Raw genomic sequence first — 22,827 nt, forward strand, 5'->3', positions numbered from 1 at the left:
CTCTCACTATTTAACCATTATTTTCAGAAGATCGCTTGAGTCCGCATCTGTCCCTGCGATGTAGAAAACAACCAATGTTGTCCCAGTGTTTAAAGCTGGCAGCAAGCGATTAATTCCACATTACAGGCCAATTTATTTAATATCGACATGTTGTAAGCTATTAGAGCATATTATCCACAAGCACAATGTCCAGTACCTCAGTGAAAACAGTGTTCTAACACGGCATCAGCACGGGTTCCGCGCCGGATATCCTATTGTCACGCAGCTACTTGAGTTCACACACGACATTGCTTCAGAACTTATCAACAGGGGTGAAATTGGTGCGATTTTTATTGACTGCTCTAAACGGTTCGATAAAGTCTGCCACAGAAAACTTCTGCCCAAATTACGAACACTTCTTAGAAACAGCACATTGCTCTCATGGGTAGATTATTCGCACTCGAGATCACAGTCGTTACATTTAATAACGGACGGCGATCCCGAGTGCCAGTTTCATCAGGCGTGCAACATGGTTCGGTTCTTGGGCCGTTATTGTTTATTATTTACATTAATGACGTCGGTGAAATTACTTGTGGTACGCCTGTTAAACTGAGGTTGTATGCACATGACTCCGTTTTGTATTTCAATGTCACAAACGTTCAAGATCAGCGGTGTCTAACTGATGTGTTTTCCAAGCTTTGCGCATGAAGCAGGGACTGGCAAATGGAGATTAATTTAACAGAACAGTTGCAATGACATTCACTAACAAAAAAACAGCCTTGTCATTTCACCTATGGTTACGTAGGACAATTAACTCATGACGATGAGTTTAACTATCTCGGCGTCACTTTCACACCAACCCTCAAATGGCGCTAACATATCGACCTCATCTGTGTGAATGCACTCCGAAAGCTTGCCACTTAAAACACACTCTAAAAACTTCTACTGTACCTTGTAAAACAACTTCTTACAAAACCTTTATCCGTCCTCTACTTGAGTACGCTTTAGTTGTATGGCCGCCTTACTTTAAATGTGATATTGCTAAGGTTGAATCGGTTCAAAAGAACGCAAGTAGGTTTATAATCCGTCGCTACGACCGCAACTTTTGTTCTACATTTCATGCTGAGCAACTATCACTTGGGCCTTCATCTCACCGACGTGAGCGTGAGAGGATTGCTTTGATGCACAAGAATGTACATGGCTTTCCTTGTTTAGCCGCACCAATTCCTTTCGCAGATTGCTCGCGGCGCGTAACAAGACTCACTGATCCCTTGAATGCTGTCTCCTTTAGAGCTCACTTGGATTCTTTAAGTAATCTTTTTTTCCTGATACAATTCAACGATTGAAATATCTTGAGCCAGCCATCCTACGTTTACCCGGTGAACTGTTTCTGAAAGACTTGCCAGAACATGTCCATGAAATTATGAATTTTATGCGGTTTTTCATGTGTATATGTGAGATGTAATATTTTTGTTAGATGTGTACATTTTTAACACTCCTTAAAACTTGCATCGGTCATGCAAATGTATTTCATGTAACTCTTCCACTCATGCTATGTCTCTCGTTGGGACAGCACTATTTGTAAATAAATAAATAAATATCCCGAAAAAACCTTGTGGAGCCTTGGAAATGCTAATCTAGTTCGTGACAACTGAACGCAGGTAGGACTCAGTATACTCAACTATACCAGAATTTAACTAGGGTTTTGCATAGTATCGCGGTAACGTTAAACTATCTCTTCATCCAGATAAGGAACGACATCATAGTATCAGCGATTTCGAAAGGACCCCCACAAGCTGCGCGTTTACTTTTCTTTTCTTTGACCTGATCGTACGGCGGACGCATTTTCCGAATTACCGTGTAGGCACGCACAAACGACGGAAGTGGTTGCTGGTGAACTTTCTGGTTTCTCCTAAAGCCCCTGATTGTAGCTTTTGCTAGCCCCGCAGGCTTCATGTCGTGCAGGCTTCAGGAAAAGATATAGGCTAGTTATGGCGGTGTTATCTGCAGGTCATAAAGAGGGAGTCAGTGAAGGAGTGTTGGGAAAAGCTCTGCCTCAATCTCAAAAGGTATTTTAGTGTGATAGATGAGACGCTACAAGCAGCATTGAAAGCTTAAGCCTTAGGAAAGACGACAACGCACGAGTGGTGGGAGGCTGCATAAGTCAGTTGAAGACGATGACTCGTTCTGGCTTACCATTTATGAAAAACACATTGGATCATTGAGCGTACAAGTAAAGTGATGCGTTTCAGCCATCGCCTGACCATTTGGCAAGTATGCCGAACAGCTTGCAGTCTAAACAAATGGTTCACGTGATTCTCAACTTTTTGCTGTGGATCCAGCGCTTCGCTTTAAATGCGACCCACGACTTTTGTCAGCTAAACAAAAGCGGACGGGGCTGAAAGTGATCCCCGAAATTTGGGAAATACACCACCACTATAGATACCAGTCGTGGGTTCCGGTTTACAGAGTTGAAGCCCAATGTAAGTTATCACACAGGACAGACAAATATGTACCGCGGCCTTTCCCGGAACGATTTCAGTTGAATGAGATTGACTGGCACAAGTCTCTTTTTTGTTTTTGCTTTTTTTTACAGCGCATATGTATATGGCTCGGATGGCTTGGATATGGCTTGGATAATAGGGGTTTTGTGCCCGAGAACCGATAACCGCTCTGGCACTTGCCAATTTATGCAAGATACAATTTGTGGCAGATTGGCCTATAATGGACAGTGACTCCAGGTATTATGGTAGGGGAGCATTTCTCCCTTACTGTGCCCCCGAAAAGCGACATCTACGAGACATTCCATTTGTATTCTGGTCTTTCAATGAAAATGCCACGTGGGACTGCCGAACACCTGCGTTCCTGTGAACAGGGACGAAGAGAGCAGATAAGGCGAGGTGATCGACGGAATATTGCTTGAAAATTCTATCGATCGCAGGTGTAATAAACTCTGGTGATAGTCGTCGGTGACTGCAGAATACATGTGTGCAAGCCAGATAAAGCGTAGCTCACCCAGTTCATGTTGAAAGTTTGAGCCACTCTATACTGATTCGCTTTGCACAGCGCAGGGTTCCCAGTGCTGGTTTTCAACAACCAGCTCCTGTTTTCGTAGAACCACTGTGCAGGAATGAATGAATGAATGAATGAATGAATGAATGAATGAATGAATGAATGAATGAATGAATGAAATATTTTTTCATGCGGGAGAGGTCGAACGCCTCATGGTGGGGGAGAGGAAGACGAGGAACTAAAAAAATAACGGGCTTCGATCACTTCAAACGCCCGTCCTAATTTTCCAAGAGGGCTATGAGTTCGGGTTGAAGACGTCTGCATTATTGCCAAGCATAGCCGGTTTCAGGCCAATCGAAGAAGGTTCGCTTCTTTTGCCAAAGACGAGAAGGACGTTGTCCTAATTTGTGTAATCATGGTCCTCAATGCCATTACCAGAGGCAGATCATCGCGCATATCACATATCACGATTGGGGTTGACCCAACACAGAACATTTCATGCGCTCACTCATGCCGCCATTATCAAACAAATAGACACCCACCATACATGATGCCGGATGTAGAACTATATGTAGAACGGATGTAGAGCTATAAAAACTGAAGATCAAATCTGACGATAAAATATGATAGCCCTTCTCTCCTACCTCCATCCCAACTCCGTAACATTGCAGGCGTATCACAATGTTCCATCGTTTTGCCCAAATTGTTTAACGTCGTCATGAGAAACCTGGTATGAGCACTTCGTGAACGGAGCGGTGTCTGCATGACATGTCTACGCCAGCTATCACCATATGGACCAAAAAACAACACTGCGCTGCCTCTGTATTAACATGCCCATACTTCAGGCAGCAGTTTTCGTCATTGGAGATCTTTTGACAACTGGCACGCAGATATATCACCCATCAAGCCTACGGTACTGAAAATCGGTGGCGTGCTGTTACACGCATGGTTTGAAGGAATGTACTCCGCCAGCTGATAGTGTTAAGATTTCAACGTTCAAACCTCTTCTCTACTAAAAGGAATTTCGAGAAAGCTGTGGTACTCAGCTTCCACTTTCAATATCTGTTACATCAATTCAGTTGTACTCTGTCGTATAAAAGTAATAGCTTCAACTCAGCTACTTTTGTTTGGTATCCAAAACGTACAGATAGGATAAGATGCGCCATGCTACCCTCAATGATTGTTATGTACTTTGATGCTGAAAAATTCAGCATTCTCAGTTTCCCTGAAGCGCTATTCTGATTAGCGTATAAACTCGCCTCTAGTAAGGATATGTTTCATTTGATAAAACAAGTTCGCAAGATGTGACCAATAGCAGTTTATTTCCGTGTACTGGCCTCAAGCTTACGTCGAAGTGTCCTTGAACCAAACGATAACGACGTACGTCGAAGTAGAACGCACTAAACTTGGCAGAGCCAATAAGAGCAAGGTGGCGGAGACCACCGGATAGTGTGACGGAGGTGCTGGCGGCGGCGTCATGGCCCCCTGACCGGGACATCGGGCGCTCGGTTTTACCTATTTGTTTATTTCGGAATAATCGGACATTCGGAGCAAGAATGGAAAATATAAGCGCATTTTCATTCATGCACGCGGTACGGGAAATTTTTTTTGCGGCTAAGAGTAACCCGGGGCACTCGACCTGAACTAGGCGGACAAGGCAACCGAACTAAGTTACTGGTGGCACAGCCGAGCATGACCACGTAAGCCTAAACCAGCTCTGGAGCGCCATTCATGCGAACAGGGTGATAGAGCTTCTTTTTTGTGCAGCTATCTCTTCTTTCTTCGAAACATTTTTTTTTACCCTCCAGGTTGTGCTATTTATTCCTCTACAGGCAAACTCGTCCGCATCGCGTGGAAGACTGCCTACTTTGTATGCGTTTCATTAACCCGTAAATTACCGAAGAATTTCCCGGAAAGGAACCGGCTTGGAGCCGTACCTGGCTCTTCGCACCATAATTGCTTTATAGCTTTTTGTTCCTTTTGTTGAGCTCAACGTACTCTCCAGTCTCACCTACCTGGTAGTACTACCAGAAAATCTATTACTCGAAAGGAGGAAATTGAAAAATCTTGGACTCTTTGTTGGAGTTGGCGTCGCCATGTACTGGAGAAAAGAAATTCTAAATTTAGTCCGTTGATACCTGTCGGACAGCGACCCAGATTTTCCGTTCTGAGTCCAGTTTACACCGCAACGGCTTTGGGTACCGTAATCGAGCTTCATGTCTCGAAAGGAGTTCTTTTCTCGCCGGTCGCATGCATCACCAATGAGAAGGCAAACACTAACCTAAAAAGGGTAGACGTTTTAAATATCTGTTTGGATGATAAGCCACAATTTGTTACCTAAGAGCATGTAGTGGTTGGTAAATTACGGAAAATTAAAATAAACTAGACGTTTCTCGGTCCGTCAACATACACTCACAACCTGCACTAAAAATTAATGGCAGTTTCTCTTCCTTTGAACCTACACATGTCTTATGTGGAGAGCAAAAACGGCACGTTAGTGGTGGACCCCCGCACGAAGAAGGGCCGCAGTAAACAACTATAGGAGAAAAAATAAAGGCAACAGGACCATACGAGCTGTCACGAAAAGCCTGATATTCACTTGGAAAATCGAGGGTTGATTTGCCTTTTGACATTATACAAAAGTCTGGAAATCAGAGAAGGTATCATTACATTAAAGGAAGCGTAACTGTGCCTATGTACAGAGAAGAGGACCATTTAGACTATAGCAAAGAGTACGTAAGGATAAAATGTATCTGTCTGTCCTTGACGATATTCGAACTTGTACCACGCCGAGAGGAGGATTAAAACATGGACCACAACACTTTGGACTTATCTGTATTTAAGATGGGAAGTCCTGTGATTACAGACAATCACGCTAACGATCTTTATCGATATGGGAAGTCAATTATAGCATGCTACACTGCTTCCGCAAAACTGAAAGCCTAAAGAAGTTATAAGGCAAAGTTTTAGGGAAGCTTTCGTGAGAAAATAACTACACCCCACTGCACCCAGTGTGAAACTGCTGAAACAGTGGACGTGTGGCTCTCTTGATTCGGCTGGAGCGACAACGTTAACGGGCGCTCGCCGAAGAACAGCGAGCCGTCGCGGTGCAAAGGAATTGGAAGCTAAACGTTGGCGGCGGGAGGCTACTTCCCTTCTCCCACCCGCTAGGGGAGGAAACCGCTGATGTTTAGATGTGCCGTTTTCGTGCCGCACTGAAATTTCCAAACAGCCGTTCTATGCTGAGCATCTGGAAGCTGACATTTATGGAGTGAACGGACAGAATAAACATGTTTATAGTATGCCCAATAAAGCCAGTTTAAATCCAAGAACGTTGGTCAAGTTGGTTGGTTGGTTGGTGCCAAAAGAATGATTCATACCGACTCATGGGGATTGGCCAGGAAATGGGCGCTAACTGAGAGGAAACGAAAAACTGGACTTTAGATTAAAAGAAATATAGTGAATGCACGAAGTCCTCGGTTAGGAAAAAGGTGTGTATAGACGGAACTAAAAAAGATAATAAGTAGGCTGCCAGAAAATGAGGTGCGGCAGCAGCTAGGACGCACCAATCATAAAATCAACACTAATGAATAAGGAAAGGATTGGCAGAAGGACCGCCGTGAAAAGTACGTAAAAAAAAATAAAGCAAGAAGATGCGGCAGTGAAGGAGAGGCAGTGAGCGGGAAGGCAGTGGGTACAGGCGCAGACATGTTTTATAGAGCAGCCCGCCATCTTGATCTAGGGAATATCACGGTAGACGGCGAGATTCAGAGATGAATGCATGTACAGCGCGGCAAAGATCTCCGCGGCAAAAACCAAGGACTTTCGCCCCGAATGATAATATTACAGGAACACAGATTGGGTGATACCTTTTTCGTATGAAGGTGAACCGTCGGCAGAAGAGGAAATAATGTTCTATAATCTCTAATTCATTGCAAAATGCACAAAGGGGTGAAGGGGACAGATTACAGCGGGGCAAATAATAATTTAAATTTGGTACGCCGCAGCGAAAGTTAGTTAGGCTAACTTCGCATTCGCGTGATTTACTAATCCGGCACTTCCATTAGAACCGGAGGTGCTCAAGCTCTGAACCTACGCACGCAGTTTCAGCCATGCTTTGTAGGAGGCCTAATCTACGAAAACGTGCCGAGGTGAGGAAATGTATGGGCGGCAGTATTTCCACCACGGGGCCATCCAATGCAAGTCCCGCCAACGTATCTGCCGATTCGTTAATCCAGATGCCAGCGTGTCCTGGCACCCACAGCAAACGAAGTTCCCGTAATGATGTAGGCAATAAATAATTAAGGGCTCGACGTAGATGACTTCTATTTGGGGACGAAAGAGCAGTACAAACTGAGAGAGAGTCAGCAATCACTATTACATGTTGTTTAGCAGAATCTAACTTTCTAAGGGCTAGGATGATTGCCAAGTTTTCTGCATGAAAAGAACTAGTGAAGTCAGGTAGTCGGAGAGAAAAGGCCCAATCTAAATCGGGAGAAACAATACCCACTCCTGCCTTCTCCTTACGGACGGAGGAATCAGTGGCGATAATGACATGCGAAGGAAAACCTGTAAGGTGATCCTGCAAAAGGCCGGATAAGAGATTCGATGGGAGCAATTTAGCATTCCTGGGGAAAATTTCATCGAAAACTGCATCTAAGGATGATACATGACAATTAGGTACGGTAACAGATAATAGGGCCACACATAACGGGTCTAGTAAGGATTGTGCTAATATCACTTGTGGGCGTTTCTACAGGGGCCATGGGCTGCTGAAAAACAGCGACGGCCATGTTACAAAGGCAGTCTGCGGTCTGGATAGGGGCGACAACATAACTCTTACGAATGCATCAACAGTGAGGGCGTGCAGGCGGGAGACTAGTGTGGGAATTCGAGCTTCCATGTATAAAACGTTTATTGGCACATATCGCGGGAGCCCCAGACATAGTCTAAGAGCTTGCCGTTCTATAGCGGCCTAAGTGTGTAATGTGCGCTTCCTGAGAACAGCACACATTCAAATTCAAGGATTAGTCGGACGTACATTCGGTAAATCATTAATAAGGTGTCACGCCGCTTACCAAATTTCTTGTGACTAAGGCTTCTCAATAGCGAAACAGACCGCGCACCATTAGAAGCAATATATTCAATGTGCAGACGCCAATTTAAAGTGTATTTGTATATTATTCCTAGGTATTTTAGGGAATTGACCTCGGGAATGGTTTGCTGGTGGTAAATAGGAGAAATGGAGACTGGGCGACCCACTGGAAAGATAAGGAAAGCAGATTTGTTCACATTTAAGTTCAAGCATAGATATAGCCAATGCTCTAAGGCGCATAGATAGGTCTGAAGACGTTGGTACACTATGTGAATGTCTTTGGCTGACGCAAAGAAAGCGATTTCGTCAGCGTAAACGTACAGCTGAACGTATGGGTGTATTGGAACGGAGCTCATCAGTACGTTAAAAAGCACTGGGTACAAAACAGAGCCCTGAGGAACACTGCGGGTCTGACTGTATACTGGAGAGGACAGGCCTTGCTGTGAACAAAAAAATTTCTATTAGACAGAAAATTGATAATCCATGAGATGATGTATTTCGGGAAAGGATAACGCTTAAGCGTATTAAAAAGAATTTGGTACTCAACGCTGTCGTAAGACTTCGCGATACCCAAGGTGACCAGGACGGCAACTTCTCTTCGTGAGTGTGCCAGACGAATTCGGCTCTCCAAATCAACGTGGTGTTGCGACCGAGTGGGGGCACCCGATCCAAGCTCCGTGGCCTCCGACATACGAGTGGTAGCGTGTATGATGCGAGCGGCCAGCCGCTGTTGCAGCCGTGAAGAAGTACACAAGCCGTAGGCTAACGTAACTGTTTACTTCATAGCGAGAGGAGAGCTGAAGCCAAAGAATAATGCCCCGACGGGCGAGGTTACAATACAGGACTCGAGCAGAGTGACAGCATGGATTTGCTGCTCTAACAGGAATGGGGTATAGCGCTTGCGGGGCTTCTATTTATACCCAAAAGCGGTAGCGGTCAAAACGCCAACAAGCGGCAACACGCCACGAACGTCACAGACACACACAACGCTCTTTCCAGAGTTCTTGACAGTTGGTAGCCTCGGCGCACGTTGAGTCCGGGAGAAGGGAGAGAGGAGGACTCCGTTGCGATCGCGGGGCCTCTGTGTCCTTGGGCGGGTCTCGACGTGCCGCTGGCAACCGCCGGAGTTTGAAGCGCGTTGAAAGCGAGGCGTCTGGTCCGGCTTGTCGAAACTTGAATGATGAGTCACCGACATGGTGGCGCCTGACGGCTGAAAGGCGCACGCAGTGGCTTCGCCGCACAGCCGAGGAGTGATGCGGGAAAGTACGGCGGCGCTGGCCGATTCGTAACAGCTTCTCCGCCGGGGGTCCGAGATCCCGATGGATAAGGGTCTTCATACGTTGTCCGGAGGGATGCTTTCGAAGTGAAGTGCTCGGCAGACGCTCGACTCCAGGTCTGGGCTGTACGACACCGTGCTGGAGCTTCACAGGGCCGATCAGTGGACGAGTAGTGGCTCCCCAAGAACATCTCTGGCTTGGTCAGGCAAGCAGCAGAACAACACAGGAAGACACAACCGCATCGCCGGCAAGTGCGAAGACAAATCCACAGTGAAGATCTACCAGGCTTTTAGTTGCGATAAAATACGCTAATAATAACTACACTAGTCACATTTTATCCCAGCAGTACTTTAGACAAGTAAACAAACTTGAAAGGTGACATTTCGCGTGATTGGAAATGTCCCCCACACACAAAAAAAAAACGTAATCGTAAAGGGCGAAACCTGCGTAAGGAAAAACAATGAACTTGAGAAAGTCAGGCGTCTACAGGCCACTTCTCGCGCAGAGAACTGCGATTTGAGCTCTCGTCATTGCCCTGAGTTTTCCCCAATTTGTACCGCACTTTAGATGTGCCTGCTTTCTGAAAACGAGTGCGACCGGTCGAGAGGACATCGGCCCTCTTCCGAGACGTGTCTCGAGCGCGCGGAGGACACTGCTCTAATTTCCACCGCTCGAGCAAGGCGTGCGCTTTTGTTCTCAGCCGCTGCGTGGTCCGCTGAGACCCGGCGCAAAGCGAGCGGGCGGCTCTGCCACTTGGCAGGCGCGTATGAGAGCTCTGGCCGCATTTGTTTGCGACACTGTCGGCAAGCGAATAGCGCAGGGTGTTTTCGCTCCCCTTTCCGGCTGTCAAGGCCATTTTAGGCACGGGCGGCCCGGTCTCAGAAGACGGCTCAACCCCAGGCGACACCGGAATGGCTACGTGCTAGGCTGGCCGTTGCTTGACATCGAGTATCTGGCTTTCCGGTGGAACGCTAGCGATTCGCTCCGTTGCGGCGCCGTCACTACGCTTAGCTGCACCGTGAACATCGTTCAGTGTCTCGACTGCCGGCTCTGCCCCCGCGTTGCTAGGTTCTGAACTCGCGTTCGGAGAAACAACCGCCGTTTCAACAGACTCGGGTTGCCTCCTTCGGGTTGACTCGGGTTGCCTCCTTTAGGCTTTCCCGCGGAACGCCGTTAGCCCACGAACTGCGCGCGCTCGGGTCGACAGCCGTTTTCAAGGCCCCCGTGATCTTGCCCACTTCGAACATGGCGACGAAACATCTCCGCTCACCGTAGGGGCCATAGACTCTGGACAGCACCCAGAGGGCGACACGGAGCCCGCGACACCCAGCGCCCCCTTCGGCAAATATGCGCAACACTGGGTCGGTCCCCGCAAGCCGGTACGCTGCTGGCTCGGGGGCGCTCTTCTTTTTGCAGCGCGGATTAAGCATATTAGTCACCCCTTTTGGGCTTAAAACGAAGTAAGAGACTGTAAAGTAATCCTGCCACATAGTGCATGTGAATGGAGAAGGATTTATTCGGTTGAACTCGCGTATAGGAAGGCATATAAAGGCGCATAGGAGTGATTCCCAGAAGAGAAACGCTTGTACAGCCTGCCTGCGGGGCAAACCTTTCTCAAGATCAGCATGTTTCGCTTCAAAAGAAAACGTAATTTATATTGTTCAATTCACAAAAGTGGAGGCTTTGTCATCAGATATATCAGACGTTGCGCGATGTAACCGCGCGGGGTATTCCATCCATGTGAGTGCACTTGCATGCGACTGCAGAACTACTAACTGGACCACATGGGAGTTACATATAGGTCTTTGATCCGAATGTGATGCCCCATACATCTAACAGTATGAAATTCACGTTTGTTGGGGTATAGCGAAAGTGCGGACGTGCCCGCTTCGCCGAGGAACTTTTGGGCTTCCAGTTGTAGCCCAGTGCATTAGTTTCACGCATGTAAAGACGCCCCCAAAAAAGAAATCCTTCACGAGAAGGCTATCACAAGAAATTCCTTTGGGCAGGGATGGGATGCGGGAGGGTTAAGCAGAACATCTAGTTGGCGTATCGGAATAAATTGCGGAATATTCGTATTCGGGTATTTTTTTTTCTCTCCACGCCAACGGGTTCGCCAGGAGACCTCCGTTATGAAGGAATAGTAGCGCTTTTATTACCGCCAACACCTTTACAACAAGTCACGGAAAAAAAATTTATTTCACTGAGTACACCCCTCACTGGTCCAGATCGAGTGACCGCAATCACAACGGAAGGGATAAATAAAGTTTGTCCTCCTCCTCCTCCTCCCCGAACGGGAAAATTTTTTTCCTGTGTACATATTGTTTCAACGTTTATTACGGCACGTCTTACCTCTATTTTCCTTTGCTTTTCAGTGGCTTAGACAACAATTTCATTGTTTCTTTTGCAAGAAGAGGCGGTGATTTTATGTTATCCAAAAGCTCGCGAAACATTTGGGAACATTAACGCCTATAAGTGTCCGCACCCCATATGTGGTTATATATATTTAATTCGGTGGTATAAGCACGTGGAATATTAGATGAAGCATTGTAGAACCGCTGGGTGATAAAACTACAATGCTATAACTATGTTTGAGGGCCCTCTTTGTTACCAAATTCAGAGCGCACTTATGTGTATTGACCGCCTGCTAACCAGCCTACTAACAAGCTCATCCTACACCACGGCAGCATGTAATCCGCTCGCTTAATGTGGGCCTTTCAAGATTCAGTAACCATTTTTGGTATCTGCGAGAGAAAAAAAACAGAGAAGAAGAATCGGCGGGAGAATGCAAGGCCTTGAACACATGCTTCCCTGTTGTGCTAGCCTACGGCTCAACAGCGAGGCGACAGTATTTTATCAGTGCCCCGTTTTATTTGGAGGCTTCCCCCGACTATATAACCTTTTGCATGACTTTGTTGCACTATGTAGTACATATACGCGCAAATAACGTTGTAACAAACGTTTTTTGCAAAGTTGCGTTCACTGGCGCTGAAGGCGGTCGGCGCGGCGGGACCGACCCAGAGTTGCGCGTGTCTGTCGCGGCTGGCGCTGCGCTCGCACGGCAAACTTCGCTGTCCGGAGCCTATAGAGATAATATACTGACTGTAGGGGCCTTACACACAGTGTACTTATGCTGCCCTCTGTCGTGAGCCTCCGGAAATCCCCAATCATCGCTTTCTGTCTGAGTTTTGCCATTCCTCACAGAGGTGGCGACCCTATCGTTACATGACCTCTTCGCAGCGAGCCCAGCTGGTTCTTTCCTCGGCAGTTTCTCAAAATTGTACCCCTTGTCGCTTAACAGCTGATCTGACCTGTTTGAGAATAGGTACCTGTACTCGGGAAGAAGTTGTGGGGATACTGCTGCCTGCGTCACAAGTTCACCAAACGGACCTCCGATGCTGACCTTAGCAATTGGCAGGCGCACGTTTCGTGCTCCCACGGCTGGCTTCACCCAAACACCCTGCCCCGTTAGCTGATCTGGTTCAACGTACGAAGGGTGGACCATGTCTACCGTCGACGCGGTGTCGCGAAGAACTCGGCACGGTTTACCGTTGACGACAAGCTCACGTACGTACGGCTCCACAAACTGCCTGCGGTCCTCACTCTGATCTAGTACGTGAAAGACTAGTTTTTCCCTTTTTGCAACTAGCGGCGAAATGTCCCGTCTCGCCGCAGTTGTAACACGCAGCCTGTCTGCGCGCTTCAAAAGCTTTCTTTCTGCGCTGCTCCTCAGCGTCTACTGCTCTCTGGCCAGTTTCTCTATCCACGACAACGACTTCCCTTGCTCCACCATCTTCCTGGGGAGCTCTGCCTTTCGGTCCTGACTTATCAGGCCTCGGCCTGAACTCTTTTTGGGCGTCTTTCGGCCCCTGCGCACCTCGACGTGCGACGAACTCGTCGGCTAGCTGAGCTGCCTGATCCACAGTATTTACCCCTGGCCTATCTCGCACCCAGAGTCTCAGGTTTTCTGGTGGACTGCGGTAAAACTGCTCAAGACCGAAGCACTCAACTACCTTGTCGTGCTCTCCGGAAGCCTTTGCCTCTTTGAGCCAATCTTCCATGTTTGCCCTCAGCTTATAGGCGAACTCCGAGTACGACTCGCCCTTAGCTTTCTCGGCTTCACGGAACTTCTGGCGAAACGCTTCTGCTTGCTGATAGCCTGTACTTACGCAGGAGGCTCGACTTGACTTTTTCGTAGTCCTCCGCCTCCTCCTTTGGCAAGCGGGCCATCACGTCGGATGCCTCACCTGGCAAAAGCGTAAGCAGCTTTTGCGGCCATGAGTCTCGGCTAAACTGGGCCATCTCACACGTACGCTCGAAGTTGACCAAAAAATGACCGATGTCTTCTCTTACCTTGTAGGGTCGCATTAGGTCACACATTCGCAACGTAGGTCGCTCAGTCGCCGCAGACATCACGCTGGGCGCGTTGCTGTCACTCTCACGCCTAGATCGAGATGCCTCGACGTCTAGACGCTTCATTTCCAGCTCATGCTGTCGCTCCCGTTCTCGTTCCTGTTTCTTCTGCTCGCGCTCCTGTTCTCACTTTCTTTCCTCGCGTTCTGCCTCTGCAGCCCGACGTTTAGCGGTCTCCCCGTCATTGATCAGCTCAATGCACTCAGACAGCTCGTCATCGTCTGCCCCAACAGCGAGTATAGCCTGTAGCAGCTCTCGCTTTCTCAGCGCGTCCGTAACATCCAAGCGCAACTCTTTTGCAAGCTCCAACAACTGCGGTTTTTTCAACGCCTTCAAATTCATGGCCGGTCTAGGGTACTGCTTTCCCACTGCTCCAAAACTTTTTTGCGCGAATAACCCACTCGACAAAAACACACGCCTTACCAGCTATTCTCACAAGCCTGGTAAAACTCAGTGAAGAAAAGTCCCGCACTCACCATTGACCGCCGTGAATTCTGCGAAGTCCGAAACCATCTCGACGTCCGTGGTGTTGGATCTCGCACCGCTGGCTCCAGCTGTTACGAAGTTGCCATCCGACCGCTGCCAACCAGTTGTTGCGGCCGGGAAGGCTGACTGCAGCCGGGAAGAGGTCCAGACGCTGATAGGCTAACGTAACTGTTTACTTCATAGCGAGAGGTGAGCCGAAGCCAAAGAACAATGCCCCGACGGGTGAGGTTACAATACAGGACTCGAGCAGAGTGACAGCATGGATTCGCTGCTCTAACAGGAATGGGCTGGAGCGCTTGCGGGGCTTCTATTTTTATACCCAAAAGCGGTAACGGTCAAAACGCCATCAAGCGGCAACACGCCACGAACGTCACAGACACACACAACGCTCTTTCCAGAGTTCGTGACAGTCGGTGCCTCGGCGCACGTTGAGTCCGAGAGAGGGGAGAGAGGAGGACTCCGTTGCGATCGCGGGGCCTCTGTGTCCTTGGGCGGGTCTCGACGTGCCGTTGGCAACCGCCGGAGTTTGAAGCGCGTTGAAAGCGAGGCGTCTGGCCCGGCTTGTCGAAACTTGAACGATGAGTCACCGACATGGTGGCGCCTGACGGCTGAAACGCGCACGCAGTGGCTTCGCCGCACAGCCGAGGAGTGATGCGGAAAAGTACGACGGCGCTGGCCGATTCGTATCAGTGGGCAGATCAAATTGAACAGCCCGGCCTGAAACCTACCTGTTTGGGGCTTAAGATGTTGGGACATTCCAGGATATTTTCAATTCGAGTCAGTAGAATTCTTTCAACCAGTTTTACTAAATTCGACGTGAGGGCAATGGGTCTAATATTATCAATTTCAAAACCCAAACCTTGTTTTTTACGGACGGGAACAATCTTAGCCAGCCGCCACTCAGGTGGAACCCACGAATGCCGTAAAGAGTGATTAAACACGTGTAGTAGGCAGGCGGGGGATTCGCTGAAGAGGAGTTTCAGCATGCTAACTGTAATGTTATCAGGTCCTGGATATGAGTCAGGGGCGAAACGCAATCCCTTCTCGAGATCTTCCATAGTGGCTTCCTCAAAGTCATCCTGGCCCTATCCCGTGAGGACTGATGACCCCACTGATATAAAACGCGTTTGCAATCCTACAGCGATCCGGTTGAGGAAATCTTGTGTTTCATCCGAGGAATTGATAACGGAATCAACATTATGATCGGGAGGAGCCGTTTTAAAATTGCGTAACAATTTAAACGGTGCTTTTTTTCCGTGGGTCTGATAGAGGAGAAAACCTATGTGACTTATATTCCTATATAAAATTACGGGAATAAATTTGAAATTATGTAAATTCTCAGGGGATTGATTGCGAAGCAGCCTTTTCCACGCGGTATTTCAACGTCTGTACTCTCGCGTGCACTCATCATTTCACCAGAGACTGCAAGGACCATCCCTAACTGACGAGGCTGTGAATTTGGGTCGTACTGCTGTATCGGTAATCAAATTTAAGACCTCCGTTGCCACGCGGACTTCGTTAACGTGGGTTATTGAAGAAAGAGCAGTGCGTAATTCTTTTCCAAACCGAGTAATGTTTACGAAAGATTGGACTCTGTGGTTTGGAGTTCGGTCACAGCATACGACTTCAAAAAAAAAAAAAAAAAAACGGGAACGTGATCACTGTTGGTTCCATCGGGGACCGTATCCCACTCCGCTATTGTACCCGGCGTAGAAAGAGTCAAGTGTACAACCGAGAGGGACTGACCCCTAACACAAGTTGTCGCTCCAGAGTTGTGGCATGACAGGTTATTGTCCCCAATCCACTCCCATAACCGTCGGCCGCAAGCATCTGTGCGGAAGCCCCAGGATATGTGGTGGGAGTTAAAATCACCTGCTAAGACACAGTGGGGTTTGCAGGATGCCAAAGCACGTCCAATGGTCTAGTAGATGTTACACCAAATGGAAAGTATGCGTTAATCACCGAAAAGGGAGTAGCATTCTGAAGAAAAAGGTCGAATCCAAGGATTTCGCACTCACTGATCAATAACGTGAAAGAAACAGATGCCCTGTCGCAAAATGCGACCGAAATTAATATACGCAAACCTCCGCCGCTACCTTGGCGAACTAAGCGAAATGAGTGAAACCGTACGCACAGCAAATGAGTTTGAGGGAGAGAGCTACGTTTCCTGAAGCAGAATGATATCCGGCGATAACTTAGAAATTTCGTAGGAAAGATCAGGAGACGCCGAGAACGAAGAGCGACAATTCCACTGCAGGACTCGGATCCGCCCTATGGCGACTCGAGCTCTGCCGAAGCAATTGCCTGTTTCAAGATGTCTCCTGACTTTAGGGTTCGAGTTATACCTTTTTATATTTCGATTTAGGTTCCTTGTCTGTTTTCGCATCAGCGGGAGAGAGAGTTCTCTTGCTTTTGCGTGTGGAAGTGGCAGGGCTAAGATCCATGTCGGAAGAGCTATCGTAGGAGGAAAGTGGAACCTGAGGCGCGTACACGGGGACAGAAGACGTGGCGGGGTGTTTACTCTCGGCCTCTAGAGGCACTCCAGTGTTCATGGAAGGGCTTGCGCCTGACGACCGTGAACTGAAGTGAAGTGGCTGTAGGGGGAGGAGTAACTGAATTCACTTCCGGAATATGGGAGTTGGGAGAAGCAGGGAAAAGAGGGAAAGCCTGTATAAACTCCGAAAGCTTAGCAGTCAATAACTGCATTTTGGCCAAACACTGAGACAAAGTTAACACCAGCGGCTCCCCATGCTTCACTACTGCCTTCTCCGCAGCCGCGTTCATCATGCCAGTCAGAGTTGTCTCCGTGAGAGGGGTCGGTTTGGAGGTGACTCCTGCATAGCTAGCTGTGCGTTCTTTGACAATCGCTACAGCTTCCCCGCGCGAGCATCTGCGCTTTTCAATAATTTCAACGATGTTCTCTTCCTGTGCACGGGCCGCGCAGCTGAGGGAGTCTACCAGGTGAGCATCCCCCCAAAGACAACATTTGAGATCACCAGAGCAGTCTGAGTCCACGTGCTCATTCCCACAGCTACGACATCGAGTCGCTGATTTGTAGCCGCCCTGACTGTGCCTGTAGCGCCAGCACTTGTGGCACTGTAATGGTCGAGGCTTTAGGGGTACAACACGAAACAGGAGCCGCCACGCTTAGATTTCCGAAGCGCATGACCGTCCCGCGAAGGTGGCAATCATGGTTTCACTGGGAACCCTGGTTGCGTTCACGACTCGAGTGCACCGGTAGACTGAAATGACACCAGGCACAGAGAATTGCCGGAGGGGTCACGGAGGTGCTGACACCCCGAATGAAACCTTTAGTGCAAGCAAGATGTGGGGGGATGAAGGCGCTCACCGGGACCGATGCGAACATCGTGCAGGCAAGCAGATCCACGATGCAATCTTTATCAGAGGACCGATGCAAGATTCCTCCCCTGCCTAATGGCCTCACCTCCATGATTTTCTTGAAATGCGCGGTGGCCTCCCTCAGGTCGTTTTGGATGGAACGCGGGTTGTTATGGCGAATGAAGCCACCGTTGGAAGGGACCAGTGCCACAGGGATGCCAGTCGCGTTGCCACTCATGAAATCATCCAGCGGGACTTCCTGCGTTGGAAGAGATGCCGACCAAGGCGATGAGCCCACGCCGGGAGAGTTTAAATTCATTCCTCCGCCGTTATCTCTGCCTCGCCTACGTTAGCCACAAGTATAAGACGAGAAAGATAACCAAGGGGAGATAAAAAAAACGAGAAATCTAAAGAAACAACTCTCGGCTAAGCAGCCCAGAACCTCGCCAAGAACCTGCTTCTGACGTGGCTTGGGGCTCGCGTGCAGCCTTCTTCTTTTAATTATTCGTCGTTATCGTTGTCGTCGTCTCTTTAATGTAATTGCTAGCATCCAGAGAAAGACTGTCCAGAGCATCTGAGCTGCTTTTTAATTAAAAGTCACTGAAGTGAATTTGTCAACTTATTTTTTGTTTACTTTCGTACGCTGGCTCAAGTAAACACACTTTTCATGGTTGATCTGGGCGATAAAGCAGAATTTAATTTATAAATACTGAAAGAAATAATGCACTCCTCCCTCTAACGACGACGATGGTTGAAGGTAAAGCTTTGTGGTCATGAATTCTTTGGTTGGCATATCTCAGACTGCGAGTATGTGCTACTCTGAAGGTACGCATCACTTTTCGAGGATACCCACAGGAATTTTAGGGTGTCAATTACGTAGGCGTAACGTTTGAGTTTGGGGTGTAGGGCACGAATCGGTACCTGCTGCTCGGAGTTCGCTTCGACCATGTCGAAATGGACCAATCCGATAGACACCGGCTTCATAAAGCGGGGGATCCAGGACCGATTCCGGCGACGTGAAACGTCGTTTCTTTCACTTCACCCACGATCATTCATTATCATCGTCAGAGAAAGTTGGCTTTCCTGCACGGCTATTGGTGGACAAGGGCATCAGTGAAGACAGTAAAGCTACGATTTAGAAAATACCACGGGATTTTTGCGGTGGCCGCAACACCTATAACTAAGAGCGACGCGTATTCATCTTGCGATGTGATTGGACGATGTCCAATGTTGATGTTCAAACACTTTCGGTTTCGGTTTCGTGCAACAAATTCTTTGGGGTCAGAAGTTATGGTTGGTTGGGCATTTGCGATATCTCAGTAATCGGCATACCGCGCTTCTGCCCTGTTGTCGACCGTAGAATGGGTCAAATAAGCATTCGAGGACCGCCGAGGCGTACGCAGTGGTCGAATGCCGTCGACTTCACCTGAAGTGTTCAAATGCGAGGTGCTTTTCCCCCACCTTTTGTGTTTTCCTGACTCGGTCCTGTGTCGTAAGAGTCTCGTTCACCCCAGGCCGAGAATTCATTGAATCAACACTGTGCCTCCAAGCAGTCGGTACTTATGCCAACACCACGCCAACGAGAACTTGCCAGCGCGGCAGGGTTCGTGTGCACGCAGTCTGACAACTCGCTCGTGGCGCAAGGAAGGTTGTAGCGAAAAATCATTAAGGCAGTACAGTGAAACCCCGTTCATACGTTTTTCACCGAACCGGGAAAACAAAACGTAAAACCCTGGAAAACTCAGCCGTGAGGAAACCTTTAAAAAAGAATGAAAGCAGTCTATCTTTCACTTGCAACCGTGTATTTCTGCAACTTTGGCTTTTGAACCATAAAACACTCGATAATGTAGGATTGCCGCTTTTTGCAATCTCTGGAAAACACCACACGCGGTAATGCAAGGTCCCTAGCGATGTCGACTCTCTTCCGCACTGGCTGCTTGTCCACTATGTTCAGTACGTCAAGCTTTTCTTGAAGGCAAAGCGCCTCCCGTTTTCGAGATGCCATCAAGGCACGACAAAGTTCGCGGTTTCAAGTTCAACGGTGTTCTGAAAGCTTGAAGCGCACGATGACGACGAGAGCGCGGGTTAATCTTGCGGTGGTATTTTATGGCAAAGATGCACTTCCAGCATTCCGAAGTGAGACTAGACAATTCACTTGCAAGCGCAGGCACGATGGTGATAGCATAGAGTAACATCGGGCCATCTAGTGGTGACGGATCGCACCCGTCTACGGCTTCATGCGGTCAGTTCCGTAGAGAAGACTGGCCAAGGCTCTTCAAACGTCAAAATGGCGGTCCGCGCATGTTGCCCGGAGGGCTTCGGAGTGTCAGATTGCGACGTATGATCCGGAAACGTAGCCTTAGCCACGACGTAACAGTGAGGATTTAATACATGGGACTCTATGTGAGCTGCGCCGGGACTAGACAAAAACAACGCAGCAGCCAGGAAAACGTAGCTCTGTGGAACGTCAAACAGGGTTCTACTGAATAGAAAACATTGCCTAAATAAACAGAAATCAACTTCAAAATAAAAAAAACGCCCAATCGGGGATTCAAACTTCATGGAGACGCATCGCTTCCAGTGTTTAGGCTACTCAGGCATAACTTCACGGTTGGCTGGGAGAAGAATATGAAGTATATATCGTATGGGCTATTTGTTGTTTTTTAGGTTTTAAATCCCCAGAAGCTTAGACGGGTATTGCTTGAATAACTCTCGTGCAGTAAAAGCGTCCCTCAAATTTTCACGAATATCTTTTTCTAGTGGCTGCGTTCCTTAGGCACGAAAAGCAGTCACAATATAAGGTCGTGCAGCTCACCGCTGTGCTAGTTTCCTACTTCCTGCTTCCCATTATTACCTATATCAACTTCGATTACTCTTCTCCCACCGTTAACTACCCTCAGATTTTCTACTAGCGAACCAGTCGCGCAGGCATATGCAGCTTACAGCTCCAGTGAAGCGAAATCAGCGAAGCGTCGCATGTGCTCTTGCGTGGAGGTATTTTTCCTTCATCGACTTTATTAAGCTCGATTCCGCCTAAAAACTAAACCCACATTGTTCGCTGAAGAAGTATTATCGTGGCTTAGTTTTATATGAGCGAACGAATTGCGATGATTCAACGGCGGCCGGCAGACTGACTCTGTCGGAGGGTCAGCGAGCCTCGCAGTAGCCGCAGGCAAGCCCAGCTTTCAAGAGTAAACGTCACACGAGACGTCATAGTATATCGGTATGGAGGATGTAGAGAGGAGGAAATCATTTTCGAAATAATGTTTCTACTAATTTACGTAGCAGTCTCGACTACACCCAGAGTAGTCGAGACAGGCCCGAGGGACTCCAGACTTCAATTTGGGCAAGTAGTCCCACAATGTGTACAAATCCCTTGAATGTTTATTTAAGTACATCAATTGAATATTTGAGCAAAAAGAATAACCAGATTCAATTCGTAGGGGCGGAGCAGACGGAATCAAAAGATTGTTTCAAGAAAGCAGTCTTCCGCTGGCCGAAATAAAGCCTTGCTGAAATAGTCGTGTAGAAAAAAGTAAACTTATTATTTTTTTTTCTGTGCTTTCGAGGCTGCTGCCACCGAATGAAAGAAGCACAACAGTTTTTAGCTCAAGGCAGACGCGTTTAAACTGGACACTGAGATCCTTTTTTTCTTCTCAGAGGAGCGGTGTTATTTAAAAAAGTAAAGTTCTTGGGATTCTGGTTGATTGCAAGGGATTGAAGCGCGTCTTACTATCAATCCAAACCTGCTTAAAACAAGTTTTATTTAGAGTCGGCATCTCGGGGTGGTGAAGGATACTTCACATTGGCGGGAAGAGCAGAGGCATGGATTCCAGTTAAATTTCAAGTAGTCATACTCTGGCCCATCCAGGATAGCGTTTGAGTAGTAACTAAGTAGGAAATGGCGCGGAGCAAACTCGGCGAGCACTGAGAGCCAAGCCGCACACTTCCTTCTTCTTTTCGTCCAAGTGGCCATCGAGCGCGCGCTTCCCCGCAATCCGTACTCAATAAAACTCGTACTCAATAACAATGATGGTTAAAGGCGAAGCTTTCTCGTGATGAATTCTTTGGTTGGCCAATCCCACACTGTCAGCTTGTGCTACTCTGGAGGTACGCACCACTTTTTAGAATACCCGCAGCGACTTTCGTTATTTTCTTTCACTTCACCCAAGATCATTCATCGCCATCTTCAGAGACAGTTGGCTTCCCGGCAGGGCGTATTGGCGTACAACTGCATCAGTAGGGACACTAAAGCTTCGCTTTAAAATGGACAAGGGGCTGAATCATTCAGCGTGGGCTGTACCTTTCGTCTGTACAACAGGCCATGTGACGAAACGATGTGGCCATGATGACGTCGACGTATGCTCGCTCACTCAGCTGCGAAGGCGCCCGTTGCTCCCTTAGTGACTGTCTGGAAAATAAAATGACTGGTAAAACCCAGATATATTAATAATTAATAATGTAAAATAATTATTTATTTAATAGAATTATTCATTCATTCCCTCTTTCATTCCTCTTTATTGCGTACCCAAAACAACAATAGGGCTTTTACTTTATTACACTTGTGGTACCTATTACTAGAGCTTCTATTTGAAACTACTGATTGCAATCCCATGCTCTTTAGACACATTCGGCAGCAGGCTTTCGCGAGACAAAATATGCATATGACGAGGGTTTCCACCAGGGGATGTGGTCCGCTTCTGTCCCATTTGCAGTTAACTGTATTCAATATATATTACCATTTATCTACACTCGGAAATTAAGCGAGGCAACGCTGCTTGACTATACATTACAGTAGAAGAGCGCTCTGCCCCGTCGTCCGCGTGGCCTAATGGATAAGGCGTCTGATTCCGGATCAGAAGATTGCAGGTTCGAGTCCTGTCGCGGACGTTCAGTTCTGTTTTTATTTTTTGGGAAAGCTGTTTATTTTGCATTTACTTTTTTTTCTTTTTTGGGCAGAATATAAAAGATTGTTTTCTTGTGCGTGAACATTTTTTACAGTGTCCTTTAGCTACTTTTCAGGTCTAAAATTATACTATCACTTCCCCAATGGCTGCTTTTCTGAAGCACCTGCTGGCCCTACCACGAGTATTGTTATATGTTCTTTATGTAATATCATTGAGTAATTTGGTATAAACTGCATCTTAATTGCACGATTTTTACCGATTCCCTTGTTTTGATCTGATTGCTATTAAGATTATTAATACCCTATAATGTTTTGATTTC

General features: G+C 47.6%; 1 non-coding gene across 1 annotated transcript; it reads left to right on the forward strand.

The window, feature by feature from the left end:
• Positions 1 to 22,418: 22,418 nt before the first annotated feature.
• Positions 22,419 to 22,491, forward strand: Trnar-ccg (transfer RNA arginine (anticodon CCG)). The gene has a single exon. It is a non-coding gene; the product is annotated as a tRNA-Arg (tRNA).
• The last annotated feature ends 336 nt before the right edge of the window (positions 22,492 to 22,827 follow it).

This window comes from Haemaphysalis longicornis, unplaced genomic scaffold, assembly GCF_048455015.1.
Source record: "Haemaphysalis longicornis isolate Haplotype H1 unplaced genomic scaffold, Haemaphysalis longicornis Haplotype H1 scaffold_1, whole genome shotgun sequence".
Lineage (NCBI taxonomy): Eukaryota > Metazoa > Arthropoda > Arachnida > Ixodida > Ixodidae > Haemaphysalis > Haemaphysalis longicornis.